This window comes from Aptenodytes forsteri, unplaced genomic scaffold, assembly GCF_000699145.1.
Source record: "Aptenodytes forsteri isolate BGI_AS27 unplaced genomic scaffold, ASM69914v1 Scaffold584, whole genome shotgun sequence".
Lineage (NCBI taxonomy): Eukaryota > Metazoa > Chordata > Aves > Sphenisciformes > Spheniscidae > Aptenodytes > Aptenodytes forsteri.
Window position 1 is genome coordinate 533,843 of NW_008796062.1, and position 26,033 is coordinate 559,875.

The following is a 26,033-nucleotide window of genomic DNA, read 5'->3' on the forward strand; positions in this document are numbered from 1 at the left end:
AGAATGCTTTAAAGCTTGTCTCTGCTGCAAAGTTGCATGTAAGACTGTCAAGTCAGAAGTTGCTGAGTACCAGAGAGATGAATCTGCAGGGAGCATGTTTGTTTGTTTGTTTGTTTTCCCCCAAGGTACCTTGAAATACAGTATTTAATGGAAAAACATGAATTGAATCTTTGGTGATTCTTTCTAAAATAACAATATTTGTCTCCTTTTAAAACCATTCGCATCTAAAATTATGAAAGCGCTTTTTGAGTCTCATTTCCCTAAAGTGTTGTTGTGAAATGGTCATGTATGTGCCAACCTTAGTCTGCAACAATCTACATAGCCCATATATATATGTGTGTGTGTGTGTTAGTAAGATGCCTCCAAGCATGTGTGCATTCATGGTCTTTTTTGAAGCTACCTGAAGTGCATCAATATGGTAAGCATTAATATACTGGAATTCTAAAAATTCTCTCTCTAACTTTCTGTCTGTGCATGGCATGCATTGCAAATAAAAGGACTATTTTATTTGTATCTTCAGCTGTATTTATACATTATAGCCAGTTGATCGGTGTGTGTTTTCCTGCTATTGCCACATTTGCCTAAACAGTTGTCTCCTGACTGTGACCGAAGGAGATTTTTTTTTGTTCATAATTGCTTTTTAAAAAAATCTTACAATAGACAGAAATCAAATCAGTTGGCTTTTAAGGGTTAACTCTTGCAAAGCATGGTATAACACTGCTAATTGCTCTCCCTCTTTGCAGTATTGATGTACAAAGAATCATTTAGCTTGACCATGGGTTGTGTCTACCAAATGCAGTTGACTTAAAATGTCTGAATTTTAAGCTTTTTTTTTCATTTTTAATTGAAAATGCTACTGATGAGGTCTTTGAAAAGAAAAAGGCTTGATGTTTTCACAGCTAGATACATAAAGTAAATGTTTTGCAATGAAGTAGGGATCTCTTGAAGATGCTTTTTAAGAAGTTTTCCCCCTCTCACTATGTCTTAAATCAAGACTCTTTAAAAGAAAAAAAAAACCCCACCTCTTGATGACTTTAACCTTACAATCATTTAAAGACTGAAATCTGGTGCTTTTAATTTGCTTGCATGTTGCCCTACTGATTTAAGAGTAGTCATTTCAAGAAGCAAATTTTAAATCTGTTATTTCAATGAAGCATTGCCATTTCTTATTTTTAGAAAATACTCCATCTACAAAAATTGTGTATCAATAGGATGTTAACCTGATACCGTCTTTAAATCTATTGTTATCAAGGTAACTTGTGTATATGCTTTTCAAGCTGAATAAATGTTCACTTTGTAAATTTGCATTAAAACTACAGCTGTTACCAGCTAGGTTTCCTAAGGCCAACACAACGTGTTTATGAGCTGAAGCTCTTGGTGCTTGATCCTTTTTTTTCTGTCTTCAGTAGAAAAAAATACATAATTGTGTATGTGTGATAGAGCTAATGTTGCGAATTTCCTTGTTAAGCACACAGCTACACTGACAAGCAGAAACATATCTGAACTTGCTCGTCTGGAGTAGAGCAACCTCTCTGCTTTCTCAGCAGGAGTTGTAACTTGGTGGCACGTTGGCGAAGAGGAAGCAGAACTAGGTTTTGTTCTTCTCTGAGCAGCTGTTAAATTGAATGTGGTGTGTGCTTCCTGGGCAATAAGGTATATTAACTTTTTAGAGCCCTGAGAATTTTAATAGCTTTTGGAAGATACAAAAGTACTTGGCTGCTTTGTCACTTCTTGCTTTCATACTTGTAGTTTTGCAAAAGCATGAAGAGAGATATTTATTAAAATTGAATCTATGTAGTCACCAACTGTATAAGCGCTACTTTGTAATATCTTTACGGAGATAGCAAATTCCTACACGATTATATTTAAACTGTTTTGGGAGAATGAATGATGACACTGTGGGCACAAATTAATTCATATTGCACTACAAACTTTCTTACCAGAAGCCTTCATTCTTGCAAAAAAACCTATGTGATCCCTGCACAGAAAAACTGTAGCTTTGGTGATGCGTTCTTTGGTAGGTGTCCAGAAAAGCGGCACCCAGACGGTCCCTGGACCTTTTCCCGACATTCCAGTTGAAGGGGCCCTGGCAGGCCCGCCGGGCACTCGAGGAGTTGGCTGGCGAGCGTGCCGTGCCGAGCGTCGCCCGATGCCAGCACCTTGTAAACTCTGCTGGTTTAGGTCTCCCTAGCTTAGGTGGTTTTTAACCCGCTGCAGCTTAAATGTTTCTCCACCCTGCCTAATTTGTCTCTGTTAACTGGTTGCCAAACTGTCTTGCATCTTAATATAGTAAGAAATTAATGTGATTTATGGCTACCCAACCAGTGTATTAAGTAATAGATGGCTCTGTCTTAATAAATGGGGTATAAACTACCATATTGTTTTCTTTTTATATTTGTTTGGGAGCAAAAAGTTGTGGTTTTAATGAGTTTATTTTAAGTCTATACTGTAAATGCATATTTTTACAAATATTTAGTTATTGTACATGTCAAAGGGATAAGTAGTCATTAGATCAAAATAATCAGTAACTCATATTTATTCCAGTCCATTTCTGTTGCATCTAAAGTACTTGAGTGAAGAGATTCAGAGACTGGTAATTATCGTCTTTAGAAGTTTTATCACACTCTGAAATTCCAGCAAGCTCTTAATTAAACGAGTTTTCACTTAATTCTCAAGGGTTTTTTTCCCCCCCAGTTGTAGGCTGAGTACACGTTTTTGTGACACAAAGGTGTACATTCTAGAGCACAGCCCCCATGAGCACAAACTGAGGAATAGAGGTAGCCGTCGTCCTGTAAACTGAGAGAGTTTCTCCTTTGTGCCTTCTGGGAGCTACTCCTAAAGCAAGTTGGTGCAAAGTCTACGGACTATGAAAACTGGGCAAAATGCTGCTGGTGAGGAGTTATAGCTGGGCACAGCAACGGCCATGTGACGTGCTGAAAAAGTATTGTGGGTTTCTCTGTCGAACTATTTCAGGCTTCCTAACTTGTTAATTATATATTTTTTTTAGAGCATTGCTCCTAAAAAATACATTTAGTCTAGGTTCCTTTGGAGTCTTTATCTCTCATTACTAATGAACTAATAGAAAACAAACCCTTGAAAACGAAATTGTGGGCTTTTGTCTGTTTTACATAGAGATTGCCTTCGTAGTTCTAGCATCATTGAAAAGTGCAGAAGGTTAATTGTCTTAAACTTGGCTAAAATAAATCCATAATTGATTAATAAATGAAAATTATGGGAATTAACTTATTATAGTGGTGTGTTTGAAATATGAAGCTCTAATTCTGTTAAGCTTATGGCAGAGATCTTCATTCATAATGTTTTATGGTTAAGTATTTTGAGTGTTTAGGTAAGGAAGACGCAGGCACAACAGTATTTCAAAAGGGCTTCAAAACACCAGGTGATCTGAAGCTAAGATTTCTGGATTCAGTCTCTTGTGTGTCACTTTGCCTAGAGGAGAGAATTTTAGGAGTCTGTCTTGGAAGGCTGTTCATGTTGTGACTTTGCAGGATGTCAAAAGTACATAGGTATCTAGAACAGAATATATAGGTATGTAGAATAAATATAGAGGCTCTAGAATGAACATGGCTGGCTGCACTAGTGCAAGTTGTGCAGAAGAGAATATATACCTGTAGCAGTGTTTCTTGAGCTTCTAATTGTCCACACGAGCATTTATTTGGTCACCCAAATCACATGCTGAGAAGCAACACAAGAGCTTTCCACACAGTAGAGATTCCTCAGGAATCTCGGCAATGTTACTGCTGCCGAACCCAGAGGACCCGGACAAATGAATCCGTAAGAAGGGTTTGTGGTGTCGCTTCACCTCTGAAGCAGCTGGTGGTGTGAGGGGCATTAGTACGGTTCCACATCTGAGCTTCCCAACAGTCGATGGGGTAGCTCAGGTGTGGGTGAAATAGCACTGGCATGACCTGCTTGTGAGACTGTTCTCACTTTGCTCTCCCATCAGGTATCCTGTGGCATCTGGGAAGTCAAGGTTGTAAACCTTCAGTAGGGCTTTCGTAGTCTCTTAAAACTTACCAAAATGAACAAAATTTGCTATTTATAGGGTCTCTAATCTTCAGAATAGTGCCAGTTGTAGCTCTCATCTGTTATGTTAGGAGGAATATGTAAATTCCTCAGTTTTAAGAGCAGGACACAGACTTTGTAAGAAGGTCACAAAGAGCTGCTTGGAATTGGACTTGCTAGATGTGGGGTAAGTTGGACATGTTGCTGCTCGCCAGCTCAGGTTTCCCTTTAGTGAGAGAATAATGATGATACTTGATCCGTTTGTGAAATACTTTGCGCTCTAGTGATGAGCAGCATAATAGAAGAACTAGCCTGTGTTATTTGGGAATGTCTGACACCCTTCCTTCACCGAGCAGTAGACCTGAGATACGTATGTGTCCACCCTCAGTAGTTGTAATTCAGTGTTTTTGCTCAAGTGGTAACTGACTGCTGTGGACACGATACATACGATACACAGGTATGTAGGGCACTGAGTACCATATGCCCTGTATTTCCTAACCCAGCCCTTTGTCAAGCCACAGTTTGGGTCTTCCCTGTGTAAAGTGGTGTTTTCTCCTTGCAAGCTCTTTTGTGGAGACATTGTATTTGCCTCCTCGCTTCTGTCATTTTATTTTTTGTATCCAATCTGATAAAGCTGATAACCTGCGAGCTGTGTGCGAGGAGAATTTCCTGGCATGGGCCGATGAATTGCTGAGATTGTTATCATTCTGTACTACAGAAGCACCCTGTTTTATTTATACACTGTTTGTCTTCAGTTTCATTGTGTGCCAAGAAGAAAAAAGCCAGACTTTTCCTTCAAGCGATTGCTTGTATAACCATTCATGCTATGGGCGTGCGTATGCCTGATACTTAAGCCAAATACTTTTCTGCCCTAGTGATGTTCGTAAGGGTACTCTCCTTCCCTCCCCCCCCCAGTCTGGCACACACGTTGTGTACTCTTGGCTGGAGGACGCTTTCACCCTTGTTCTTCTAACTATCCAGTTGAGCTGGAGCTATCAAACTTTTCTTTTTAACTGAAAATTTGCTTTCTTGTCTTTGTGGGCATGGCTTTGCATAAAGGCTGTGGCTTTAAGCTGTTCCAGATGTGTCGGAGCCATCACTGGCCATCAGATGAGTACTGCCAGTGTTTATGCTGTTCAGGAAAAAGTGGGAAGCATTCTGTGAGCAGGGGTTTTAAGCCAAGGGTTTGCAAGAAGCATCAACAGCTTCAGCTATTTTTTTCTGGAAGATTTTTAGCTTCAACTTGATTCCATACTTCAAGGAGTCTTAATCCTTATGTCGGGTCACCTCAACTAGATTTTTTTAACATTAGACGGGAAAGGAAAAGAAGGGAAAAGGTACTTGTAAACAATTCCAGCACAAACTTCAAAAGAACCATTTCCAAGACTGGTATCTGTATCACTTTAAGAGCTCCTGAATTTCTCAGGTGTCTGGTATCTCTCACAGGAATTCAAGACTGGCACCAGCTCCAGAGATACAGTTGCCCAGAAATGTTGAGTAGTGCCCTGAAACACCACTTGGCTGCGGCTCTTGGTAGATGCCTTGGAAGTCACTTTCCAGCAGGTCATCGCTCACTGCACTACGTACTTCATAGACATTGGTGCCCTCTAGAGCTTGCCCTAGGTCCTGGTTTCTGGCAGTTCAGACCTTTTAACAAAGGTGCCATTTCTAATCCTTGTGCTCCTCTCGGGACCAATGCCACCTAATGAAACAGCCTAAGATGGTCTGAGGCTCTGAATGTGGCTCAACCTTCCTTTGCTTCTTGGGGACACCTATTGTAGGTGGAAAGAGAAGGCCAGGCACAAGAGTTGATCCCCATCTCAGGCTGGAGAATGGCTCTAGTGGCCAACCCTGCTTTCCATCTCCTGTAGCTAGAGAGCTTTTACTACCCTCCTGTAGCCAGAAGTCTCAGGTTCACAGGAGAAAATCTGGCTTGGCTCCTGCCCGAGCGAGCCTGCGGACCAAATCCCTCTGTCCTGACAGGGCCAGTTCTGGCATCCCCCTTGTCATGTGCAAGGTAAGAGATTCTGCCCAGCTGCTTTGATTAAGGGTAATTGAACAGGGTTCTTTCTGCTCAGGCTGCCTCTTGTAGAGCACAGAGATAATGTCTCTGCACCCATATCATGAGCAATTTGCACTCTGAGCTGCGAGCTGCCTTCAGTTTTGTGTAAGGAGAATTTCTGCAGTGTTATTGTCCCCTTCAGGTCATTTCAAAGGGCTCCTCTTAGTTTTCTCAAGACAATGCCTAGTCTCGTCATGTCCATTGTAACTCGAGTCAGTAATAGCTTATAATTTCTTTGTTTTGCTACAGCAAGTTTTGTCAAAAATAGCTAAGCAATTTAGTTATCAGTAATGTTGATCAAGTAGGCACTGATCAACATTATGTTTCAGACCTGCTCACAGATTTTTAAATCACCATCCCCATTCAGAGCTCCATTCATTGCCCTCAGTCCATGAGTCATATGGTCCTCGGTGTTAAATCATGGCTTTGCTTTTCTGTTGGGAGATACCCTAATTAACAGTAGAATGAATGCCAAAGCCAAGTAATTAGATTCTCTGCTTGAAGTTTAGTCATCTCTTTTCCCCAGGGATGTGCTCCTCCCTTTTCGTTCTGGCATGCTGTTTGGTGTCTGAGCTTCTTAGTTAAAAGTTTGTCTACAGCCATCTTTGCTGCTCAGACACTATTTTTCTCCTTCATCCTGCAACTGTTAGAAATCTTAAGGATTTAGAAACACTTCCTTTCATTCTCTTTTAATTTTCCTCTCCCTAGGTTATTTTAAAATCTCTTTCCTTAGGCGATATTTAAACTGGTTTAGACATCTACGAAGATCAGATCGCTGAGCCCATGGCAACCATTCTGATGGCTGTCAAATCAATGAAAAGGGTGAGCAATACATGCCCTTACAGCTGTCCCTCCCTGTACTGTCTCTGTCTTGACAAAATTACCTTTTGCACTTGCTTTACTTTTCTATCTGAGGTGAGTTTCATTTGTGCTAATTACCCTGTTTTTTCCAAAACTGCAGATACTTCTATCTGAACAGTCCCATTTTATCTTGGATATTGAGGAACCTTTTGGTTTTCTATTTGAACACCATGAAACACCATGTTGGGAGGACCTTCCACAACAGAAGTCCAGGGCTCAGCTATTTTATCTAAAGGTTGTGATACCAGAGAGCTGGTTGCGACACCACCTATAACGAAAGTGAGAGGATGGAGATATTAAATGTGGTTAAAATACCACCCACCAAAGCTTGGACAACCTGGATGGACTGGGTGAAGAAAGCAGCTACCTGGAACTGTGGTTGCATCTTTACTGAGGAGCGTGCTGATGTGGGGGTTTCCAGGTACGGTGTCATTTCAGCAGAACAGTACCCTGCTCACAGCTCTCCTAAGGACTGCAAAATACTTCACCATGTCATTTGCTCAGGTTCAGGGGGTAGCAGGGTTGTCTACCAAGTGAATAATCTGTGGAAATGGACGTTGCTCGTGGAAAAATGACACTTCTGTGACCTGTTCTGAAAATACATTTAATCAGAGTGACTTTAATGAGGGGGGAAATATACACACTACAGCTGCTCCAGGCACAAGGTAAGCAAAGCACATGCCGCTGGGCGTTGTGTAAATGGTCGCAGGACTCCGATACCTTTCAACTGGGATCTAGCGAATATGTGCCTTAACAGATAGATTTATACTTTCTTATTAATTAATTTTCTGAAAAATTACAAGCTTACTGAAGTCATACTTGAGAGGGTGCTTTTCTGTGCCAAACCAATCTCTTTGCATGGATGAGGAAAAGGCTAGAAAACTTTAAGCGAATGCCTTCGCTTAAAGCTTTTTGAACTAATCAGTAAACGTGCAAAAGGAGTTTAAAACTTTCTTACAATGTTTTCCTGTAGAGAATGACCTTCCAAAGCTGCATCTTCATTCTACAGCTTACTTAATCTAATGTACGTGTGCATATATATATCTCTCCAGCTTCCTCCCTCCCACAACTTACAGTGCAGTTGTGTTGGTCAGCATACACGTTAGGTGAGAGTCAGACGATGTGCTCGGCGTGTGCGTGATGGGTCAACAAGTATTGGAACTCGGGGGAAAAATGACAGGACTGGGTTTCCTTCTGAGTTGTATGAGATTCTGGAAGTGCCAACCAGACCTGGATCGGCATGTTGCCTGCAATTTTCTGTAGGGTAGCTTTTAGATCTAGAAATATGGAATTTGTAGCTGCAGGTTTTAATTATTTCTGTGTATTGTCTTCACTTAATTGGTTTATTCTACAGTGATTAAATGCTGTTGTTTGAGTTGAGAAATTACTATGTGTTTACAATGGGGACTTAAGGGAAAGATTTGAGGGGGTGTTTTATTTTGGGAACTTGAGTAACTAGACTCAGAAACAGTGGACTGCGTTATGCAGCACTGCCTCTCTGTGTGGGGCTGTGAAGTGTTCATGGGTTACCTTCTGGGGTGCACCCCACAACCCTAGCTCCCCAGTCAGCCAGCCTGTTGAATTACTGCAGCTTTTGAGCTGCATGTTTGTATGTTGTTTGCGCGGAAGCAGTGATGTGGGGAAGGTGCATGCTCACCTCTTTCCTCAAAATGTCTCACAGCGCGGACGTGCCCTCCCAGACCCTCTCTGTGAGGCCACAGTCCTTCAGGAACACAGTTGTGCTTTGTTCCCTGTTAGCATTAGGTCACTCGTCCAAATAAGAGATTTCTTGTTGTGCGTTTGCTGGAGGAAAGCCTGAGCCTCCATTATTCCTTGCTTACCACATGTGGCTTGGGACCCAGTGCTATTTGGTGGCCTGTTACACTCCCTGCGTACTCATCCTCTGTCATATTATCATGTTATGGGCTGACTCAGCTCGCTCTTTGTCCTCAGCAAATCAGCTAGGATTGCGCGCCAGTGTTCCCTGTTGCCCCCAGGTCTTCTGTGGGTATTTACAGTCAAACTTTTTGGGGATGACACACATGCTCATCCTGGAACATGCTTGTCAAAAGCAGTCATACGTGGCCGCAGCAAAGGTCTCTCACTCAACTCATACTGTTACAGAGTTGAGATGGCCGAAGGTTCAGCCTGCTGTCTTCCAACAAATGAAACGGGCTTTGGGAGACATTGGTAGGTAATCGTTAGTTGTATAAATTTCTCCCTCAGGACACACCCCAAAGAGTTTTGATCACAATCCCAGCAATCACTCATGCAACAGAAAGGGTCTTCAACCTCCCGAAGATGATTAAAACAGGTCGTGGAAACATGAAGCATGGTAACTCACCCACACGTGTTATCACTTGAATGAGGTCCTATGTGTCTCTGTGCTTTGAGTGTATAATTATGACTAAAAATGTGGACATACTTAAAAATAAACTCAGATTGTTGTGTTTTGTTTTGGTTGTTTTTTTTTTTTTTGAAGCTGGCATGGAGACAGTGTAAGTAATTCACTGCCTTTTCTTTCATATAGTGATTGTTGAAATTTGAACAGACTAGACCTGCTGTTCTGGTGATGATGCTTGCTGGGATTTTTTTTTAACATCTATCTTGTTAATATTTATGTAAAATTTACTTACCTAAAAATGTCAAATGGGTATATAGAAGATCTTCAGAAATTGTGGGTTTTTTTAAATTATAGATTAGTAGCTGTGATATTAGAGCTTTGCACTGCAAACTGCGACATACCCACATTTCCATTCATAATGGGACTACTCATTTTCAGATGGAATCTCCTATTTGTAAATCCTATTTATCACGTGAAACAGTAATGGCCCTTAATGGCAACACCTGAAACGTTTAATCTGTAAAGAGACACATTAAAACTAGTGAGAGTACTGTAGTGTCTTGTATTGTAAAAGGTAAAGAAAAAAATCAATTAACCAAGCAATCTTTCTGTTATCAGAGCTAGAGATAATAGTCTCAATATGGGTCATCTTTACACTGAATTTTGTTTGTGATAATGAAGGAAGTCAGACTGATATAACCTTGATTACTTCTGAGTACGCAAAGCCCCAGTAGTGTGTGTTTCAGGTTTGAGGGTTTAAAAAAAAAAATTAAAGCAGTCTGCATTATTTGTGGATTTTTTAAGTCTCTCCTGAAGCCAGGGAGGCCTGAAAATACTGAATTCATCACATAAAAATTATATTCATCTCCAGGCTTGATACCTTAAAGAGCAGAATCTGGCTGGTTAAACTAGAAGATATTCTTAGAGATGTGCTGAATGATTTGACATAACGGAGAAAATACTCTGCTAAGTGTAAGTGTGGAGATAATGGATGGCGATAATGTGGAGATGGAATGCTGTTGTCCTTGTTATGGTAGCTGAATGCTGACAACAGCTTTTTTTCTAAATTCAGAGATAATTCAAATCCCCACGTGCCTCAGCTTCTTTAAGAAACCTTAACAGAAGCAGGGGACTGCCGAATTGCAGTATTGCAATTCACAGCGTATTGCTCCAGCAAAGTCAGTCTGTTACCACGATGTTCGTTAGGAACTCTGAGGAAACCCCCCTGTGGGCACCTTGGAACAGCCTGCCTCAGAGCTTCAAGTTTTCTTTGCCTGCCAGGTGTGTGATTCCAGCACGGCAAAATCACATTCTGGACAAATTTGATGGGAGGAAAAAGGCCCAGATCAGTAGCTGTTGTACCTAGCCAGGTTTTTAAGCTAGTTAGTAAGCCCTCCAAAAGAGATCATTTTGCTATCAGAAGAAGCTGGAGAGCATAGTACACATGCAACTGTGATTTCAGCCTACTCCTCCCTGCCCCACCTCAGTTTGACTGTTTAAAACTGCTAAAACCCAAAGTGTCGGGGCAGTTACCAACTGCACAAGGAGCACTGCAGCTTAGCTGGCCCAAGGGCGTTGGATGCGGTTGCTCCTCGCTCTTAATCCTCTCCCTTGACATCTCCTCTGGACTTGACGGTTCCATCGAATCCCTGGGGTAGGTACAGGACAGCTTTCTTCTCTGCGGTGTGCTTGCTGGAAAGCCTCTGAGTGGTCATTCTGCCATGAAGATTTCATGCCAGCCCCATGCAAGGAGTTCCCCAGATGCACGTCTGGAAACACGTCGGGTACAAGACTGTTTGCTTCACTTTGCTTCTCTCTGTCTTGGGAGTCTGAAGCCACAGTTGCTGTCAAAGGTTCTTTGCTTCATTTGAGAATTTTCTTCAACAGTTATTTTCCTCGAATACTTTGCTCTCCCTAACTTTATGGATTTATTTTGTTCTTTAGAAAGTTGTAATTCTATCAGTGAGTTTTGTTCTCTCTGTACATTAGAAAGGAGGGGACAGATGATGCCGGGATTTGCTAAATGGTGCTTTACCATAGGTATGACTACATCCCTGGTCCAAAGCCTGCCCTGACAGCGAGGGACTGAAAATTGCATCTGTAATGCATGTGTTTCATGGCTGATGGATCTTCTTGTACTAACCAGACTTTTAATATCAGAAACTAAATTTGTCAGAAAACGTAATTTCTCTTTCAGTTGAACATGTACAGCTGTTGCAAACACTGCTGCGTGCTGGTACCAAAAAATACCATATTTTTCTTCTACACTTTGAACGGGAAATAATTGTGGTTTCTCAGGTCCCACTTTGAAGCAGTGGTTGTTTATAGCTGACTGACTTTAACTGTAATTGTATGTGCAGTTCTGCTCCAGCTGTGTACTGGGCACCATGAGTCACTGTCCAATAACATCCCTTAGGTTCAAACCCCTCTTAAAAGAGACAGTTCGAAAATTCTCCTGAATATCCTCTGCTCTGTTATCAGGAAGTCCCCTTCTGGTCAGGCAGCTATGTTGTGGCCACTTCAGATGGATCTCCTGGAGTTTGCATAGGCATATCCTATATTGCATGCTGCCAAGCTGGAGCCGGGGTCAGAGGAGCGGGCTGTCCCTGAGGAGCTGCATCTCGGCCAGCAATGGGCACATGCGGTGATCTCGCCCCACAGCACAGCCGACAAATATGCACGTCACACACGAGGCCGTTGTATGAGTCACCCTGGACCCTCTCCTGAGGGCAGGCAGAGGCCTGGGGAGCCTTCCCACCTCTGCTGCTCACCCCCTTCGTGCAGAGCTGCGAGCTGCTTCTGCCTCTTTGCTCTGCTCCTCGCTGCTGTCGCTCCAGCATTTTTCCTAGAAGGCTAATTTGCTATAAACACCAACCGAGAAATCCAGGAATTTGTCCACTTTGTCAGAAGCAGCCATGGTTTAAATACCCTTGTATTATACTGTTATAAATCTCACCAGGCTTTATAAATTCCTTTCCATCAGCAGAACTCAAAAGTCAGTTTGTTAAACAGCTAAGTATTGCCTGGTGTGGCTGTAAAAGTAAAGAAACTGAGGCAGAAAAGTGGAGTTCACCTCACGTTGCCAAGCGGCCAGTAAAAAAGCTGGGGAAAAGGAGGTTATCCACTTCCCACTCTCTTCCCAGCAGCTGTTGCCATGCTGTAAATAAAGTTTAAATACTTAAATATTTTTTAAGTTCCTTTAAAATAATTATAATAAATGCTGCCTTATTTCATACACTTCCTGCCCACGCGGTGTATTTACATATTACATGTATGTTGGAAGGTATTATTAGAGATCCCTGTTCAGGCACCTGAGTCATAGCACCTTTAACTTGCCACCATAAATAGGCACGTTTGGCTGAGACTGCTTGTGATGTGATGCCCCAGCCTGTGCATCGAAGGGTCTGCCTCCTACTGATAGCTAGGGCAGACCTCAAAATCAGACTTCTTTTCTACAGAAAAATCCCATTTGCCTGACGGCTGGCAGATGTTTCAAAGGCTCGGGATCTGAGCCTGACCCTCCAGTCTGTGACTGGCCTCATCAGGAGGGATGAAGGTCACCTTCAAGTCAAAATACCCATGAGAGATCCTCTGAGCGAAGTGTGGTGGGACCCAGGGGATCAGTCACCGCAGTGCCAACATGACTGTCCACCCTGCCTGCCTGTCCATGTCAGCAATGCTGGAGGCCGACTGCTAGTGCCTTGGGAGATCGCGAAGCACTAGGTCTGTGCAAACCAGCTGGCCGAAGGCAAAAGTTAGGCACTTCAGTCTGAGTTTTCTTATGTGCTGAGCTATGTAGGAGGTGGGGAAAGAGCTGTTTGAAGGTATCTCAAGCAGTTGGGTCTGAAAATGGACTCTGTAGTGCTACTATCTGTACTAATATCTATTTGAATTTGCAAATACAGGACTTCATCAATGAAATGTCAAATCTCCCTTGCCCGAGCTGGGAATGTGGCCCAGGTGCTATGTGGGTTATCTGATGCTTTGGGAGGTCCTTGACTGTAAGTGTGTGAAATGTACCTACTTAGTAGGACCCATTTTCCCCCAGGATCAGACTTATGTGAATCCACCATGCAGTCCTGAACAATATGTGGGGTAAGACTTTCCAAAAGTGTTATAGTATCCTTAGTGGAGGCAGAGTATATACACTATAGTGCACGTGTGCCTTGGATTCCCAGTTTTCTGGTAAGCCTGAGTGGATTTACTGCATGGTGGTTCCAACCATGGATACAGAAGTCCTGGGAAAACATGGACAATCGTTGTCCATCTGGACAGAAGCTCTGAGTGGGAAGGAGATACTTATTTTTTCTTTCCTAGGGGATACTGAGTATATTTGGCCCATAAGTACACCCCTGCATCTGCTTTGGTTAAAAAGTCAGTCCCATACATTTCCCTGGGTGATGTGAAATTTTATAGCTCATCAGATCTGACCCAGTTGTTGGGACTCCAAAGAAGTGTTTGCTGTGGACTCCAAGAGATCAGCAGCAGTCCTGGAAAGTTGCTGAACTTGGGCTCTGTCTTTTGACAGAGAGCCATCCGACTACGATGCAGAGCAGGATGTGGTTTCTCAAGCAGAATAGCCACATTCTTGCAGGAGGCTACGGGCTGAGGGAATTTTAATTTCAGTTATTGAACATGGAATCACTTATCTGCTTATGCAGCTTTTAAAAGAAAGGAGAGCATGGTCATTCTGTGCAGTCCTTTGTGGAAGCATTATAATACCTCAAGTTGTCCTCAAACAGCCAAGTGGCGTGGTGTGTGAGACCTGGAAGAATTAAGTAGACCTTACACTTGGAACTGGCCTGACCTCATGTCACTGTCTCCCAAACTGCACATGGAAATCATAGGACTTCTGTACTGTTAGTGCGGTCTTCACTGGGTCTCAAATGATTTTTTTTTTTCCAGATTAGCAATCTATACGGTGAATGATATAGTAAAATTCTGTCTAGCAAAAACTGCTGCCAACATTTTAAAATACCTACCAAATCCTCTCCCCATTAAAACAGGTTTGCTAAAGTTGTCTGCTCCAACCAGAAAGATGTTTTACTGAATTCTTGGTTATGTGGTTTTCTTCCTCGTATTTCTATGAAAGCATGTGTTTCACAAGGCATATCGAAGTAGTCTCATGGGCAAAAACATGTAAACAAGCAGCATGCCATTTTCTTGAAACCCCCTGTAAAATGGCTAGCCATGTTGCCGTAACCATGCAGACAGTTTTCAGAGGCATAAGAGGAAAGGAGGATTTTGCAGATGCTCCAAGCCTGGGGCTGGGGGAGACCCAAGCTGTGCCTGCCGCTCTTCAGTTGCCCATCAGTAAGTCACCCAAATGTGCTTTCTATGCCTCAGTTTCACCATTTAGGAGGCAATGACTATGTAAAGCATCTGGGTTCTGCTAATGAAAAATATAACGTAAGGTCCACGTGTTGTTGGGTTGACTCCTTAGGTCTGACCATACCTACTGTTGTGATACATAAACCTGGTTCATGCTCCTGGGAAGAGTTCACTGCAGCGCTTTAGGGTGTGAAGTTTCTTTCTTGCACTTGCTCCATATCAAGCTCTTTCTCCTTAATGCAGCCAATACATGGAAGGGAGAACAAGCTCTCTTATTCCTTGCCTTAATTCCCTGCTTGGTTGTTTAGGGTGAATCATTAACCAAGCACTTGAGTCTGGCAAAGCAAAAATGCCTTTTGCAGACTTGCATGGAGCCTTGGCCTTCTGCAGGAGGAATGGCTCCCCTCGCCCACAGGAACAAAAGCACCGCCGAGTCCCTCTGCTCGCCACCATGCTTTAACCAGACCTTGCGCTTCCAGTACGTTTATATACTGAAGTGTATATACATATTGAAGTTCTGGTGTTGCTCCTGCTTTGGGGGTGAGGAAAGGGAACAGTGGACGTGTCCTGTGGAAAGGAGTTAAGAGGTACGTTAACTTTTCCTTCGATTTGTCCTTCATAGCCTACTCATTAGTTTTTTCGTAAAAGGAACAATAACCCTTTTCCTAGAAGCAGCAGTTAATGAACTGAAACTGTTCTCTAGGGTGATGTTGACATGCCAGCTCTCTGTACATGGAAAATGACTTCTGAGGTCCCACAGGAAAGGACTGCATAGTCTGCTGAAGATCACGGACAAGATATCCTTCTGTGAAAGGTGGGGGGTTTTGTCCGATGGCTGCTTCACGTGTGTGTTTCCTCCGCAGATCTTTCTGCTTGCCTTGAAACTACTGCCTTGGTGTGCTGGGCTGTAAACCCCTGGGGGCAGAGATAAAGGAACAGCATGGTCTAGATAAACTCTACTTAACACACTTATTCAGATGGAGGTTGATTGGCTTTATTCTTTCTCCATGAGCCAAGACTGAAGAATTACTGAAATGCTGCAACTTTATCAGGCAGGTAAGTGCTTTCATTGTAAATCTGTAAATCCTCTTAACCCCTATTTGTAAGAGATGACTAGGAGCCCACCTTCTCATAGACCATCAGTCCTATTCATGCCACAGATACAATGCAAATACTAATTTCTCCCTTTTAAATGCAAAAGCATTTATCTGCCAGTCCTCAAACTGTATTTCCATGATATAGGAAGAGTTGTCCGGATAATTAACTAATACAGTTACCACTGCATCAGTTTGGACAGTTGTTCTTGTCTGTGCGCTTAAAGCAAATGGCCTTGATTTTGCAGCAAAGTCAGTGAGATGCCATCTGAATGCACGGGTTTGGGCGCATGAAACTGTTTGCAGAATGAGGGCCTATATTTGTATTTTTTCTAGAAAGTCTCACTGTACTGCACATAAACCCTGTTTAGAGAGTTTTGCTGAGATGGCACACTCAAGCCTTCATTATTAGGAGATGTCAGCAATGAGATTGTCTGTTCGACATTAATTCTTCCAGCTGTGCCTCTATCTGTTATAATTGCCCTGATTTATTTGGTCACAGTTTGTTTTCTGCAGCGTCCCCTTGCCTCCTCAGGGCATGTGGTGCTGAGGTTGAACCTGGGCTATGTGGCAGACGGGGCTGTGGTGTATCAGACCCACGCTTGGGCAGTCACAGGGACCAGCCGGCCAAGGAGCGGTAGTGCCTGGCCGGTGGGGCAGAGGCGCTGGGTGTCCTCCAGTCGCCAGTGGAAACTGCTGTTCTTGTTGGCTGAGCGTGGGCGAACACAATCTTTTCATGAGGAGCCTCTGACAGTGGGCGAACACAATCTTTTCATGAGGAGCAAGAGTCAGTGTTTCCTCAACTCTTATCAGCTAAAAAATTGTCACAGAAGTTTTGGCTTGTTTCACACTGAAATTCAATCAAATTTGGAAAAATACGGAGGTGTCAGATGGAAATGCTGGTCTCTCCAGCCCACCCTTGGCTCCATACCTTTGTTATCCAGCCATGGAGGGGCTGTGCAGGCATAACCAGCTGAGGTTATGGGTGAGCGCAAGCTGCCGCTGGCTGGCAGAAAGCAAACCCCTTTCTCGCTTGCCTCACCTCCTCTTCCACCTCTGCAAGTCCAGGTCTCCATCCCTCACCAGTCCTATTTCCCATCCCTTTCCGTCTTCCCTCCCCTTTTGTCTGCCCCTGCTAGCTCCCAAAGGCAGGCCCATTTTGAAACAACTCTCTCTCTTTGGGTCTCTGCCAGTCCTTCCCCTTGCCAGGGCTCTAGGCCCTGTCTCTTCTTTGCTCCTGAGCTCCTTGGTTTTCAGTTGCACCTCTTGCTGCGATAGGTCTGTGTCTGACCTCCTCCTCCACAGCTCAAAGCAAGCCGTGTTCCTGCAGCTCTGCAGGAGATAAGGGATTTCTTGCCCACAGCAGAAATAGCAGGTAACTGCTAGTCTCAAAAGCCTTTGCTGAGCCCTTAACTGCAGTTTTTTTCCTTGTTCTGTAATCTGGCCAAACTTGGGTAGATTTTAATAGGGATAGACACATTTCTACCACAACGGCTGCCTCTCTGCCAAATTTCAAAATTCCTCTTCTGAAGCTAGAGATCCTCATATAAAAGGCTGTCTGGATTTATTTAACGCGTGCCAAGCAATGTATTTTTTCCTTAATAATATTCCTGGAAATGGCTGAACTGTTTTGGCTGAAGCAGATGCTGAACTGCTTGGAATCAAATTTTCAGGGCTAAAATTTGGCAAAGTTGAGTAATGTGCCATTTTCTGTCGTTGACACTGGGGAAGGAGGAAGAAGAGGTGGCACTGCTGGTCGGAAAACCAACTCCAACCAACAAGTGTTCCTTTTAAGAAACTGTCAGCTTTGAAGCCAGTGAGGAACGTCCCTGTGCCTGTGCACCCAATGCGCCGTGCAGTTGTTACTGTCTTCTTAAATAGTGAACATGGCAACCCACAAGTGTCAGTGCTGCTTCCAGCTACCTTGAACTGCTCAAATCTGCCCTTTAAACCATCCTGGCTCCTCCTCTCCACCTTTATCACTCCTGGGCTTAAGGCTGGAACTATATGTGGAATCTATAGGTGTGTATTGGACTTTGGCCCGAAGCCATCTGTATTGCCACCTTGGTGCTCATTTCCCACCCAGGAAGTACATCTGCAGAACCCCTCTGTGCCAAACAAGAATGTCCCTCATGGATGTTTTACCATGTAGTTGTATCTTTCAGGTTAAAGCCTTTACAGGGCTGTGATGTGAATGAGGACAAGGCTCCTTCCCTCTTCTCTCCTCTCTGCCCTGGCTCCTTCCTCTGTTTTTAGGACCCGAGGCACAGTGACATACAGCTCCTGTTCTTCTTCCTGGGTGTATATAATGCTTTGGTACATAAATGGATTGTGAAATGCTCTGGCACCCTTTACCAAATTGGCTTTGTCACAGAAAGTAGAGATTTCTTGATATTTCATATTAAATTCTAAAATTTCTTGGTATTTCATTTTAAAATAAATAAATGACTGAACAAACAAAACCTGTTACACTCCTAAAAAAATGGTGTGCCTACTTGACCTCAAGCACCCCAAGCTGGATTATCGTGCCCTTTCCAAGCTTGTGCTGTGCAAGTCCTTTCCATAACTTCTCTCGCTACTCAGCAGTCTTCTCAAAGGGTACTGGTACCATAGCATGGGCCCAGCACTTCTACTGGCTGCAGAGCTTGGAATATCTCTTTTTATGTATACAGTGTTCGTGCACTGTGGCTTTGGGCACAGGGTACTTCAGTGTTAGTGCGGGGCTAATAATAGCCTCTAAAGACAATTTCAGAAGTTGCTTACCTTTCCCCAGGGAACAGGTCTTCGTGATTTCCTACCTTTAGGTGCACAACCTGCTTGTGGGCTTGACTGCATAGCGAACGCAGTGCGAGAGTCATCCTTGCTTATACTCCTTTTTTCCTCCTTTACCTTATGCTTTGCCTGCTGGGTCGTTTTCTGCCTGTTTTCTCCAAGGCTCGTGATTTCGGTGTAATAGTCTGTCTACTCGTGGCAAGTTATTGCTCATAACCGAAGTAAGGTAGCTGCTGTGCTAGGTAGCCCAAACTGACCCTGCCACTGCTTTGGTAGGGGAAAGAAGCTGTTTCAGAAGAGCACAGCCGTCCTGAGCCTGCCTCTGGGTTTCGTGCACACAAGGACTGCTCAGAGGAGCCCCTTGACCCTGCGCCGTCTCTGCGACCTCTGCCACTCTGACTGATAACAGTGAGTTCAGTTTGTGTTGGGGCTTTGTTCTCCACTCTACAGAGAGAAACATTAAACTGCAGAATGACTAAGTGCCTTTTCAAAGGCCGCGTAATGAATCAGTCAATGAACAACAACCCCCAGCAGCTCCAGCCCCCCTTCTCTCTGCAGAACAATGCTTCTTTCCCTCTATCAAGATGTGCACGTAGTATATGTTGCATACAGAATCATGTATTTCAAAATAAATTTGGATATTAATATTTATATTGTAGTGATGCCACTGTCCTCCGGGCTCTGTAAATAGCAGCACCGCAACAATGTGAATTATTCCTTTTATGCAAAACCCTGGCCAGTGAAATAGCTTGTCAATGCAAAATAAATTTTCTGCACAGAAGTTTGACAGCTACATTCATTATATATGTCAATCAAAGGATCCTAAAGGCTTTATTGTCACTGTACAATGTCTGAACAATCTGCTAGCCCAATATGCCACAAAGTTATTTTCTCACTACTCCTTTCATTTAAAAAAATAGCCACCAATAACTTTTGTCAAACAGTCTGAGAAAACTGCACAAACAACAAAGGAATCTTATATTTTCTCGGGTGTCTGTGGGCTGGAGGCATTCCAGGCTTAACTCACCGCATTATGCTAACATATCACAGCGCTTACGGTAGATGAGATTTGATCAGAAACACAGGACGCACAAATTAAATTACTGCACAAACCCCAGAGCAGGCTGAGGCTGTGAAGATGGCACGGTGAGTTAGAAAGGAACAAGTTACGCTAAAGAGAAGTGAATTTAACCACTTAACCTGCTTTTTGTCTGCTTTTGCCAGGTATCAGATATTCAGGCTCCTCTGTCCCAAGTCTCCCCCCAGATTAGGATCGGCCTTTTAAATTGTCCCGAGATATTTTCCGAAACGTGGGTTTTGACAAGGTCTCGCTCTCAATAGACTAGCCTACAGCCTGGGGGAGGGTTTTCTGTCTGATTTTCTTTTTCCAACACGCTCTCCTCACTGAACGTGTCAAACCCCAGCCATCAGTTATCACTTAATTTGTTGTAATTGGGGGCAGGGGGACGGACGAGTGCGCGGCAGTTTCCCCAGGAGGCAAAACCAGCCGCGGGTGCTCCCGCAGCAGCGATGCTGCACCCCGGGCTGCCCCGCGGGAGGGAAGCCCCAGGGCCAGGCATCTTGGCTTCGCCCAGTTTTGAGGGCACGGGTGCCAGCTCTGCGAGTCCTCTGCGCCTTTCCAGCAAAATGCGGAACAGCCGCGAGAGGGAGCTTACACAGCTCTGGGAGCGGCAGCGCAGCCCCCGCCAGCGAACCGCTCCCGCTCCCTCCCGGGCGCTCCCGCTGCCCGGGGATGCCCCAGCACTGCCAGCGAAGTGGCTTTGCTTGACGGTGCTGTTGCAGCAGGCGGTAGGAAGGTTATCGTGGGAGTTCATCTACCAGCGTCCCCCTTGCAGATGAAACGCAGCGTCGTGGTCTCGTGCCACGACAGACCACATCAAATCTGATTTATGAGGGTGTCGTACCTCGACCAACTTTAAGCTGCTCTGGGCCGGAGCCGAAATTAAGTTTCCCAATTCAAAATATTTTGGAGGTTGGTCGCTTCCTCTAAGCGGTCAGCTTGGTTCTTAGTGTGTGCTGGTGCGTGGCTTTGCTTTCAGACCCTGGTCACGGCTACCGCAGCAGCAGCAAAACCTCAGGAGGGTGCTTCCGGCACGCGCCTCTGGCTGCACCTTTCTGGTGGCTGCTTTTGGGATGAGATGCTGCTTTTGGCCTGGGCTAAAGGGCGCTTTTCAGCTGCTGACCTAAAAGTGTTAAAAATAGTCCTGCTCTTATGTTTGGGAGTGAACCGTGGGGATGCTCTGGGAGGATGCACACAGAGGAGAAGTTGCAACAGGAATGCTGATCGTGACAGCTAGTGTTTCCAATGAAAAAGCGTGGCGAAGAAATGGAAAAATGGAAACTTTTAAAGAATTGTGGTGTTAATTCATGTGCCGAGAGCTGTGCTGCCCACTCACCATCCCAAAAACTGTGTGACATTTCCCTGAGGTGCGCTGCTTGCTGCTGCATCATGGGCATGTGTTTGATCACAGGCAAAATTAAACATGTTTTTGTGACCAACATTTTCCACAGTGTTGAAGTTTGTAGTTTTTGGTGTGTTCTCTCCCCATACAGCATTGCCCTCTTTTTGAGGTCCTGCACAGAGCCCTTTTATTAATGTTTTAAATAATTACCACTGGCGTGGCAATGGCGTAGAAGTCTTTCAGCGCAATTGCTTTGTGGCGAGCACCAAATGTCGTGCAACAGAGTGTCTATTACCTGTGACAGAGCTGATAGCCAAAACAACAACTATTTTTCATTTCAGCTTTGCAACACTGAAATCGGCTGAGTGTAATTAGGTGATGCTGACAGGATGCAAAAGGCTTTCTGTAAGCAGAGTGGGCTGTGCTTTTCTCACTAGTCCACCTCCGGCCAAGGACAGGCTTTGTAGTGTGTGGGTGCAATGATAAAGACATTGCAAACGCTTTTCCTACTGTGGTAGGACTAGGAGCTCCAGTTGCTACGCTTGGTGCTGCACGCAGGAAAACCCCCTACCCAAGTCTGAAGCCTCAGCCGTGAGCATGACTGCTTTGGCTTGTTCATTCTGACCCTAAAGGAAACCCTCCTGAAGGACCTGGGGGATGCACCAAAACAAGCAGTGAAGGAGTGGGGTACCCAGCCCCTTCACTTCTGTGAATGCAGAGGTAGCGGCGACTTCCCGGGGGGGATAAACCTACCTGTGCACAGTGCTTGGCTGTCTTGCTTCACCGTCTCATGGGAAAACGTTATGACTCCCTCTGCTTGGGCAATTGCTCACACTTCTGCACTCATGGACTTCGTCCGTAAACTCTCAGCAGAAAATACGCACCGATGCTGGGATGGCTTTTGCCGGCTAGGAGCTGTTTTCCAGTGTCACTCACTTTTAGTTGGCATGTGAAATCGCTGTGGTGTTTTCTCAATGTTTAATGGGACCTATTGTGCACTTCCACTGTCTGGGAGGATCAGCTCTTCTGGTGTGATAGTTGCCATAAAGTTGGTGGCGTTCAGGAGCCTCTCTGGCATTTGCAGCGAGGTGCAAGGCACAAGTTACTTGATTTTGCTGTATCAGCCCAGCAAAACATCGCGTGGCTGTGTGTACAGCCAACTGCTTTACATTATGCCCGGTAATGGCTTGTCAATGTTCAAAAGAAATGTAACCTCCAGCTGTCTAATTTGCTCTAGGGAGGGGGAAAAAGTTTCCTAATAATCTTCATATTTACTCGGCACAGTTTTGGTTTGAAGCAGATGGAGGTAATGGATTGATCTACAGGACAAACGACAGAGCAAAAGCAGAAAAAATGTGTGAGTGGCTGCAATGTTAGAGGGGGAGCTGGAGTTTTTGACCCTGGGGTCTCACTACTGGCCCTTTATAGGAGTTGTTTTGGTAAGTCAGCTTATTGAAACTGCAGCCCACCAGCTTGCTCCTTTGAGCACGGCCAGCTGTTTCCCTTGGGTGCCCATTGTTACCTCTCCCTACCACCTACAGGGGAGGGGAAGGTGCAAAGCCCTAACTAACGAGAGGGGTGGAGGTGGCCGAGGTGATCAGCACCTCCAGCTCAGCCATGCTGTGCCTTCCTCGCTCGCTCCAAACTTGGGGTGCAGGAGCCTCCCTGTTGCACCACCCGCCTCCTCACAGTGGCCAGACCAGTGAGTGCCTGTGTACTTTTGGCTGAGCTGGGAAACGGTTCTTCCCAAGCCACTGCTGCAGGCGCTGGCACTGAGCAGACCTGGGTCCTCCTGGCAGGCTGGCGCTGAGGCTCTGCCCTCCCTGTCGGGACCATGCACGCCACAAAATATGGATCAGCATAATTTTTTTTTTTGTCGGGACCATGCACGCCACCAGCCTGGCAGGCAGCTGGCAACTTACAAAATATGGATCAGCATAATTTTTTTTTTTTTAATGTGAACTTGTGCAGCTGTCCTGGAAAGGGTTAGAAATCAGTTCTGGAAAAGGCTGCAGTAGTTGTTGGTGAAGAGTTGTGCTGTGTCCTTAATTATTTATAAGCATCAGGATATAAGGACATCGTGTTCACCCTCCAGCAGCGAGAAAGACTGAAAATAATGTAATAAATTACGCATGCAAATTTACACTTTGAGTAGGTTCGGTTGCAAGCTCTGAGACTTAAAAGTGAGGAAATATGAGACATAAGGCTGCTGCTTAATATTTTGTGTGTCAGGCAATTTGTTTGGTCAGGCAGTTGGACTAGATGATCATTCCAACTGAAATATTCTATTCTATGTTCCTGATGGCAGAATCTTCTCCTACAGGGTCGCATATTTGCTTCCCACCTCTGCCCTGGTTGCTCCCACCACCTTTTGCTGCAGCGGGTGCTGCTCAGGGAATGAATCAAAGGCAGGCTGCTGCCCACAGGGCCCCTGCCCGATGGCCTCAGGGCCAGGCAGGGCTGCAGGAGCACTGCGGAGGGGATAGTGGTTTTGGCAGCTGGATGGTGTGAGGAAAAGCAGGCTTCTCTCCCTGCCACAAGCTTCTAGGGGGCTGCCAAATAAGTCAGGGAAACCAAACCAGGGCTCCTTCTTGGGCTTAGAAACCTCTGTTGTATGAGACCTGCTAGAAGAAGTGGTCTCTGCCCCGAGGGAAATCCGAAGAGACTTGCAGGAAATGTCATTTGTCACGTCCTCAAAAAAAATGAGCCTTGTGGCAGTGTAGTGCATGGGTGGGGTGTTGTCAGACCACTGGTATGCATCATCCCCTGGGCATGTTTGCACAGAGCACGGTGCACTGAATCACTGACACATCCTTGGGACTGTTACACTCTTCCACAACTTAATCTACTGTGTTGCAGAAAAGCTTAGAGGCTTCAACAGATTTTGGAAGTCCCGTTGTGTCCTGCATCGTATAAAAAAGATCTAATCTCCACCCCAAAGTAATTCAGTCTAAACAAGCTGCTATTATACTGTATCAAAGGATAATTTAAGATGTTCATGTGTCTTGAGCTGGAATATGGAGTGCCAGCATACAGAACTCAGCATTGTTCATTTTAACAGGTGTCTGAATGTTGATGTGGTTCAACCTGATGGTCTTGCAGTGCTCAAACCACTGCTTCCACCTTAGCAAATGCAATTTTAGAGCATTTCTGAGATGTTCTGGTGCAGCGAGAAGAAGGGGAGGTTGCAGCTGGAGAGGGACAGTGACCTCTGCTTTCCACCAGCTGCCAGCACTGCTGATGCACATGGGCTGGGCTGGGCAGGGCAATGGCTTGTTCTTCACGCAAATCAGAAGAGCAGGGAAACCTTATTGACAGGTAAGGTCATTCATTGTTTCATTCTCATCTGAACCACGAGGTATCAGCTCCAGACTTAGCGTGATAAAGTCAGAAGCTTCAAAGCTAAAAAAGTGTGTTTTGTAGAAGAGGGGATTAAAATAGAGATTAGTCCACGTCGTATCTTTGAAGTTGGATGCGTGCCCATAGCTGTGGTTCTGGATTGCTTCTCAAGCTGGAAGGCATGCGGATGGGAAATCTTGCAAAATATCAGATCTCATAGGATTTCTGCTGCTTGAAATTAGTCACATTGCAAGATTTGGGCACTGTCAAGACTTAGTCCTGGTTTGAAGTGAAGACTTACTTCTAAAATGAGCCTAACTGCTAATTTGAATTAGGTCTTTACATAACACCTCTTCCAGCTGCTGCAATAATGCCTGTTAGTGCAGCTATAAATAAAGAGTACTGAGTATTATTTAAATGTGCAAAAGCAATGTGTATCTCCGGTACTGAGCCACAGCATAGTCTCTCCAGGCACTGCCTGTGTTTACGGGACCTGTGGAAGCATCTCAAATGTGGAGCGAGTGCCTGTTATGCAAGCGTGAGCCGTGGTCAACAGGGGCTGCCCTGACGCGTAGCTCCTTTGTGGGTGGCTTGATGTCCTTCATACCATGTCCTAATATAATTTAAAGAACTTGAAGATCATGAAGTTAAACATTCAAGCACTAGGGAATATCAGAACAAAAGGAATCAGATTGCATTATGACCTGTGTAAATTCAATCCCTTGTATTGTGCATTACAACAAAGCCTGTGGCTATGCCGTACGCAGAGAAGAGCTGTGCCATGTGCCAGTGCAGCTGGATGTCAGAAGATTTAGCCCTGCACCTTGAGACAAGGCCCTCTTGGATGTGTGTGAACTGTGACCACTTTTCGCCAGGATCATGGCCTGATCAGGTTTGGGATAATATTTGTGGGGATGCCAAAAAGGGCATTCCTCACTGTGGTAGCCTGTGCCAAATCCCAGTCCCGGGCTTTAATATTTTGGAAGCAATAGGACTTTTCAACAAAATGGGTAAAATTTTGGGCAACTTCAACCTGGGCAAAACAGTACATTTCAGAATCTCGTCTTGGTGATGACTGAGAGGTCTTCGTTGATCGCAAAGAAATATCTAATTGCATCAGACATGGTATCAAAAAATTTGGCTGTATCTTGACAAAGTTTATAAAAGTTTATATATCTCGACAAAGCTGTTTATAACAGCTGAAAATTGGAGAATGTGATGGGACATACCAGGCAGCTTGTGATAACAGGTGGCCCTACCACCATGTGTAATAATTCTTGGATACAATCAACAGGTTGAATGCTTAGCATATCATCTCTCAAACTCTATTAATATTTTAGTTGTTTAGTGCTCAGAGGGTCCAATCCTAAGTGCATTTAGGGGTGCAGATTTGGTGGCTACAGCCTGCTCCCATCAGTATTACAAGTTTTGCAGAGCTTCAGCTTTGCATGCCTTTGACTAAAATTAGTTGGCCGGGTTCAAGAAATCTCTTAAACACAGACTTAAACTCTCCTGGATGTCTTTGGGACTTACCCAGTTAAGCCTTTAAGTTAAACCTGTGTTTCCCTGCATTCTTCAAAATATTTTAGCATGTACTTACTAACTGTTCACATGCTATGGTATTAGAATGAAATTCGGAGTTTTGCTGAACACAGACACGAGTTTGGTTGTTTTCTTATTTTAGGTATTACAGCTTCTTGGGCCATTTTGAAGTAGGTGTTGTACACAAAAAGATGGTGTTCTGTATAATCTATTTCTGTAGGAAAAGGAACATATTTTCCTAC